The following is an 8,285-nucleotide window of genomic DNA, read 5'->3' on the forward strand; positions in this document are numbered from 1 at the left end:
AATGTTAGCTGAGCTAGCTTAATTGGCTATCAACATGTGCTGCTCATTAAGCCTCAGGCTAAAGCTGTGGAGGACAGCAGGTAGAGATGAGGACAGAAGCAACATTGCCAGCAGGTCAAATTTGGTAGTTTTGTTTTTAAAATGAAAGCTAGCTAGGTTAAGTTGAGCTGTGGCTACGGCATGGCTTAACAAGCAGGACGTAGCCACATGCCCTGCTCGTTAAGCCTCGTTTAGCATTTACGTGAAGTGGATGTCTGCAGAGAGGACAGGAGAGGAGGACTAGAAAGCAGCTAGTTGGCAGCTTTTTTTTTTTGGAACTGGAACAAAAAAGAACTAAGAGGATGTACTGATATCATCTTTGGTTTTCCTATTCTGTAAGTACTAAGTTGATTAACAAGTTTATGTAACTGTCTGTCTGTATCCACCTGTAGCTTTTGTAATTGCTGAGGTCTGGACCTGGAAGCCTTAACTTTTACCACAGACATTGTGTTTGTTTTAGAGAATCTTATATTTTCTTAGTAGCCCAACATTATTTTGTTTAAATATGAAGTTGCAGTGACACAGGAAGGCTGGAAGATTTATCATTAATAGGAGTACTTTCAGGCCATTTAATAAATGTAATGTGTTTATGATGTTTTGTTAGTGTACTAAACCTGTAAGATAAATTAATTGGTACCCATAGTAACCAACCACAATGATCAATATACAAAACATGAGGGAAAACAGACCTGACAGGTATCTGGTGCAGTGTGTTATTTCAAAGAACTGTTCATTTAGTTAGCTGAGGACAGAGGCAGTAGTATAAAGCACCATGGTTTCTATAGCAAACAGCACCTGTTTACTGAGCCTCCTGCAAATGTCTGGGTTTAGACTACTTTCCAAATATATGACTATGTTGAATCTAGTAAACTTGTAGAGGGATGGGACTGCCTTTTCTCTTGTAGTTTTACATACTTTTGACCATTCTTTGACCAGTCAGGTGCATGTTAATTTGAATAATTCTAAAACCGATCTAATGCCAGAAGCATCACAGTGATAACATTTCATGCCCTGGTTCTTTTTAATGTCATAATAATCTGTAATTCATATTGACCAAAGAAACCAAATTTAAAGGACTTTGAACCCAAAAACACAATGTGAATCCCATTACTGTCACATGAAGAAAGAGAAAATGTAGAGCGTATGATATAAAGAGAAGAGAAATCAGACAGACTGTATCAATTTAAGATTTTATCTTTGAAAAGAACACAGCTGCTGTTAGTTAAAACATTTTTTCTTGCTACCTGTCTGTTATTTTTGGATGGTAACACTGAGCAACATGGTCTATGAAGCCTACTAGAGATTCGCTCGATTTGTTTTTGATTAGAGAAATTACCTTGTGTGGTCAGTGACTTTCTACACCATCAGAAAACAAAATCAGTTGGAGGCAGGATGAAGTTTAGTCTGAATGTGGTCAAGCACAGCTGGAGATTAAAGCAACTGTCACCCTTCTCCTGTTATCTATTACAGACTCCCACCAGCCTGTTATTTTGTGAGAAAGATGTTACACTTTTTTATGTATTCTTAAAATAATCAATAAAATATGTGTGGTGCAGTTATGAGCACATCATTTGGCTTCTGTCCAGATGTGGCTTGTACATTACTAATTTATCCAGAGTTTTGTTTTCTGATCATGCTTGTCCCAGTGAACATTGTAATCCTGACAATCACTTTTGGTAATTTAGGCTGTGGCACCTGTAAACAGTAAACATGCAGCGGCGTAGGCGCATTAATCCAAAGGATGATGCAAGATTTTATGTTACTGCTGAAAGTGACAAAGTGGGACTTGACATCAAGTACATCAATGCTGTAAAAGGTAAGTTGAATCTTCTGACTGTTTAATCATGATTCAACTTTAATACATATCACTTTTTGCCACTTATTTGTTGTTTTGTCTTTGATGAATTAGGGTGGCATCTTCACCTCTGTTCCATTTGAAAAGGGAGACTTTCTATTGGAATACAGAGGTGATCTAATAAGCAAGCAAGAATGTGAGAGGAGACGGAGCATTTACCATGACCTCCTCAAAGTGTTTATGTTCGAGTTCCATTTTAATGGAAAACTGTGGTGGTACGTATATATGTCACTGATTAATCTTATCAGAATTATATGACTCTTTTTCTCTTTTCTCACATTAGGTTCATTTACATTGCATTAGTAAAAAAACGGATTGTTTTGAAAATATTACTTGTGTTTTTGTAGTGTTGATGCAGCAACAGAGAATGGGTCACTTGGCAGACTTGTAAATGACGACCATATGAACCCTAATGCCAAGATGAAGTACCTCACTGTACAAGGGAAGCCCCATCTCTGTTTGTTTGCAGTTCGAGACATAAGTCCAGGAGAGGAGATCACCTATAATTATGGTGACTCAGACTGGCCGTGGAGATGCAAGGTGGTCGAAATTTGACATTTTGAAATTGATAGTTCTCATATAAGAAATGCTTTAACCATAGAACATTTCACATACCAAAATACTGTACATTTTCCATCTAGCTCCAGGTAGAACATGATTTTTATAGCTTTTGTTAGCAGTTTGTTAGCACCATCAGTCCCCATACCACCTACCCAGCACACCATAGCAAAGATGATACTGACCATTACAGACTGGTAGAATAAAAACAATGAAGTCATCAAATGCTGTGTTCATCAGATTATAGTTTTCATAGTCCACGGTCTAAAATATGTTTTTTTTTTTCCTTTTTACAGGCCCTTGATGATGAAATGGCTCCAAAGATTTGTGGTGCCACAAATCCCCCATCCACAATTGATGAGCCTGAAGAGGTATGTCTTCTTCTTTTTTTATTCAGATGTCAAATATCCTCTCTAGTAGTACGTTCCCAGGACTTTCTCTTTATTGTCCTTTTGTCTCTGTTTCATCTTCTACAGCTGACCACTGAGAGCAAGTGCATCCATACAGCTGTCAGCCACCCAAATCAGACCAGTCCAGAGCTCGGCCCACTCACCAAGGTTGGAGAGGTAAATTAAATCTCATGTACAACTTAGTGAAGTTATTTGTGGCAAAATGTTAAATCTACCAACCTATTTCAATGTGTGTGTGTGTGTGTGTGCAGTCGCCTGAGTAGAACATGCTTTATGTGGACAATGAAATGGAAGGACATTGTCTAAACACGCTTGTTCAAGCTTCAGTCAGTATAATATCTTAGTGTATGTGTATCAAACGGTGAACCCCACCCAAATATGACTTGGGAGGACCATAAAGTTTAGAGGGTCCTGTCACCAGAGGCATCGCTTTGGTTTTTAAGAACACTTGGACTGCCTGCATTTGATCTGTATGTTGGTTTAATGTGACTGATACGGTGTTTAGGTACATCTAGTGGATGGCCACCCACTCAACAGCACTGACGAAAAATTCATGAGAAAAAGTAATTTAAAAGAATCATAGCAAATCTAAGAACTATAAAAGGACTAAAAAGTCACTCCATGTAAAAGCTTACAGCCCCTTATTCTAGAAGTGCGATCATTCTAGCAAGTGGGCTGGCAATTGATAAAAAACAAAGAAATCAAATACTGTATTCAGCAGAGTATAGTTTTCATAGTCTACAGACTGTAGTCATGTGGCCTGTTCAGTGGCTAGAGAACTGTTTCAGAGACTACATGTTTTCCACAAAACACTCAGCAATACAGCCATGATATCTTTTCACAGAATACTACACAGGAACATATTGTCTTCAAGATATTTATGATAATATATATATATATATATTTTTTTTTCCTTTTACAGGCCCTTGATGACGAAATGGCTCCAAAGATTTGTGGTGCCACAAATCCCCCATCCACAATTGATGAGCCTGAAGAGGTATGTCTTTTTTTTTTTTTTATTCAGATGTCAAATATCCTCTCTAGTAGTACGTTCCCAGGACTTTCTCTTTATTGTCCTTTTTGTCTTTGTTTCATCTTCTACAGCTGACCACTGAGAGCAAGTGCATCCATACAGCTGTCAGCCACCCAAATCAGACCAGTCCAGAGCTCGGCCCACTCACCAAGGTTGGAGAGGTAAATTAAATCTCATGTACAACTTAGTGAAGTTATTTGTAGCAAAATGTTAAATCTACCAACCTATTTCAATGTGTGTGTGTGTGTGTGTGTGTGTGTGCAGTCGCCTGAGTAGAACATGCTTTATGTGGACAATGTTGAGTAGAACATGCTTTATGTGGACAATGAAATGGAAGGACATTGTCTAAACATGCTTTTTCAAGCTTCAGTCAGTATAATATCTTAGTGTATGTGTATCAAATGGTGAACCCCACCCAAATATGACTTGGGAGGACCATAAAGTTTAGAGGGTCCTGTCACCAGAGGCATCACTTTGGTTTTAAGAACACTTGGACTGCCTGCATTTGATCTGTATGTTGGTTTAACGTGAATGGTAAGTTGTTTGGTTACAGGTAATGGATAGGCACCCTATTAGTTATACTGGGCTACAACAAGTCAGCTCCTGGCACTGAGGCTAACCACAAATTCCCCATCTATAATTTAAAAATATGAAGAAGTTATATCTTCATATAGGATATGCTATAAATAAGCTGCGTATAACTAAGATACGCTATAAATAACAATAAAATACAATGCAATAAAATAGTAATAACATGTATGAGTCTGATGGCTGATGGTACAAAAAGAGCCCCCTAAGTGCTTTGAGGCATGCGGCTCACTGAGCCTGTGGTACACATGCTCCTGAACTGCCTCAGTTCTACACACAGGAAGAGAGGGGTAGTCCTTTATAGTTTTCAGCGTCCCTCTCATCCGCTGTCTGTCACTGCCTCCACACTGTCCAAATCCATCCTTCCCACAGAGCTGGCATTCTCACCAGCTTGCCCAGTTTGATAGCACCACCAGTCCCGATACCACCTACCCAGCACACCATAGCAAAGATGATACTGACCATTACAGACTGGTAGAACAAAAACAATGAAGTCCTCAAATGCTGTGTTCATCAGATTATAGTTTTCATAGTCCACGGTCTAAAATATCTTTTGTTTTTTTCCTTTTTACAGGCCCTTGATGACAAAATGGCTCCAAAGATTTGTGGTGCCACAAATCCCCCATCCTCAATTGATGAGCCTGAAGAGGTAGGTCTTCTTTTTTTTATTCAGATGTCAAATATCCTCTCTAGTAGTACGTTCCCAGGACTTTCTCTTTATTGTCCTTTTGTCTCTTTGTTTCATCTTCTACAGCTGACCACTGAGAGCAAGTGCATCCATACAGCTGTCAGCCACCCAAATCAGACCAGTCCAGAGCTCGGCCCACTCACCAAGGTTGGAGAGGTAAATTAAATCTCATGTACAACTTAGTGAAGTTATTTGTGGCAAAATGTTAAATCTACCAACCTATTTCAATGTGTGTGTGTGTGTGTGTGTGTGTGTGTGCAGTCGCCTGAGTAGAACATGCTTTATGTGGACAATGTTGAGTAGAACATGCTTTATGTGGACAATGAAATGGAAGGACATTGTCTAAACATGCTTGTTCAAGCTTCAGTCAGTATAATATCTTAGTGTATGTGTATCAAACGGTGAACCCCACCCAAATATGACTTGGGAGGACCATAAAGTTTAGAGGGTCCTGTCACCAGAGGCATCGCTTTGGTTTTTAAGAACACTTGGACTGCCTGCATTTGATCTGTATGTTGGTTTAACGTGAATGATACGGTGTTTAGGTACATCTAGTGGATGGCCACCCACTCAACAGCACTGACGAAAATTCATGAGAAAAAGTAATTTAAAAGAATCATAGCAAATCTAAGAACTATAAAAGGACTAAAAAGTCACTCCATGTAAAAGCTTACAGCCCCTTATTCTAGAAGTGCGATCATTCTAGCAAGTGGGCTGGCAATTGATAAAAAACGAAGAAATCAAATACTGTATTCAGCAGAGTATAGTTTTCATAGTCTACAGACTGTAGTCATGTGGCCTGTTCAGTGGCTAGAGAACTGTTTCAGAGACTACATGTTTTCCACAAAACACTCAGCAATACAGCCATGATATCTTTTCACAGAATACTACACAGGAACATATTGTCTTCAAGATATTTATGATAATATATATATATTTTTTTTTTTCCTTTTTACAGGCCCTTGATGACGAAATGGCTCCAAAGATTTGTGGTGCCACAAATCCCCCATCCACAATTGATGAGCCTGAAGAGGTATGTCTTCTTTTTTTTTATTCAGATGTCAAATATCCTCTCTAGTAGTACGTTCCCAGGACTTTCTCTTTATTGTCCTTTTGTCTCTTTGTTTCATCTTCTACAGCTGACCACTGAGAGCAAGTGCATCCATACAGCTGTCAGCCACCCAAATCAGACCAGTCCAGAGCTCGGCCCACTCACCAAGGTTGGAGAGGTAAATTAAATCTCATGTACAACTTAGTGAAGTTATTTGTAGGAAAAATGTTAAATCTACCAACCTATTTCAATGTGTGTGTGTGTGTGTGTGTGTGTGTGTGCAGTCGCCTGAGTAGAACATGCTTTATGTGGACAATGTTGAGTAGAACATGCTTTATGTGGACAATGAAATGGAAGGACATTGTCTAAACATGCTTGTTCAAGCTTCAGTCAGTATAATATCTTAGTGTATGTGTATCAAATGGTGAACCCCACCCAAATATGACTTGGGAGGACCATAAAGTTTAGAGGGTCCTGTCACCAGAGGCATCACTTTGGTTTTTAAGAACACTTGGACTGCCTGCATTTGATCTGTATGTTGGTTTAACGTGAATGGTAAGTTGTTTGGTTACAGGTAATGGATAGGCACCCTATTAGTTATACTGGGCTACAACAAGTCAGCTCCTGGCACTGAGGCTAACCACAAATTCCCCATCTACAATTTAAAAATATGAAGAAGTTATATCTTCATATAGGATATGCTATAAATAAGCTGCGTATAACTAAGATACGCTATAAATAACAATAAAATACAATGCAATAAAATAGTAATAACATGTATGAGTCTGATGGCTGATGGTACAAAAGAGCCCCTAAGTGCTTTGAGGCATGCGGCTCACTGAGCCTGTGGCTACACATGCTCCTGAACTGCCTCAGTTCTACACACAGGAAGAGAGGGGTAGTCCTTTATAGTTTTCAGCGTCCCTCTCATCCGCTGTCTGTCACTGCCTCCACACTGTCCAAATCCATCCTTCCCACAGAGCTGGCATTCTCACCAGCTTGCCCAGTTTGATAGCACCACCAGTCCCGATACCACCTACCCAGCACACCATAGCAAAGATGATACTGACCATTACAGACTGGTAGAACAAAAACAATGAAGTCATCAAATGCTGTGTTCATCAGATTATAGTTTTCATAGTCCACGGTCTAAAATATCTTTTTTTTTTCCTTTTTACAGGCCCTTGATGACGAAATGGCTCCAAAGATTTGTGGTGCCACAAATCCCCCATCCTCAATTGATGAGCCTGAAGAGGTATGTCTTCTTTTTTTTATTCAGATGTCAAATATCCTCTCTAGTAGTAATGCGTTCCCAGGACTTTCTCTTTATTGTCCTTTTGTCTCTTTGTTTCATCTTCTACAGCTGACCACTGAGAGCAAGTGCATCCATACAGCTGTCAGCCACCCAAATCAGACCAGTCCAGAGCTCGGCCCACTCACCAAGGTTGGAGAGGTAAATTAAATCTCATGTACAACTTAGTGAAGTTATTTGTGGCAAAATGTTAAATCTACCAACCTATTTCAATGTGTGTGTGTGTGTGTGTGTATGTGTGTGCAGTCGCCTGAGTAGAACATGCTTTATGTGGACAATGTTGAGTAGAACATGCTTTATGTGGACAATGAAATGGAAGGACATTGTCTAAACATGCTTTTTCAAGCTTCAGTCAGTATAATATCTTAGTGTATGTGTATCAAATGGTGAACCCCACCCAAATATGACTTGGGAGGACCATAAAGTTTAGAGGGTCCTGTCACCAGAGGCATCGCTTTGGTTTTTAAGAACACTTGGACTGCCTGCATTTGATCTGTATGTTGGTTTAATGTGAATGGTAAGTTGTTTGGTTACAGGTAATGGATAGGCACCCTATTAGTTATGTATGTATGTATGTATGTATGTATGTATGTATGTATGTATGTATGTATGTATGTATGTATGTATGTATGTATTTATGAAGTAAATTAAATATCACATTGGTATTGGATTTAAAGTTATTAGATATTGACATGTAAATATGAAATGTCTTTCTGTCCAAACTATGTGGCATAAATAAATACTACAATTA

General features: G+C 39.0%; 1 long non-coding RNA gene across 1 annotated transcript; it reads left to right on the forward strand.

Moving 5' to 3' along the window:
• Nucleotides 1-1,965: 1,965 nt before the first annotated feature.
• LOC114563570 (uncharacterized) lies at nucleotides 1,966-2,788 on the forward strand. Its single transcript, XR_003693659.1, has 3 exons — nucleotides 1,966-2,109; nucleotides 2,242-2,434; nucleotides 2,749-2,788. It is a non-coding gene; the product is annotated as an uncharacterized LOC114563570 (long non-coding RNA).
• Nucleotides 2,789-8,285: the final 5,497 nt, after the last annotated feature.

The sequence above is a fragment of the Perca flavescens genome, chromosome 2 (assembly GCF_004354835.1).
Source record: "Perca flavescens isolate YP-PL-M2 chromosome 2, PFLA_1.0, whole genome shotgun sequence".
NCBI classification, from domain to species: Eukaryota; Metazoa; Chordata; class Actinopteri; order Perciformes; family Percidae; genus Perca; species Perca flavescens.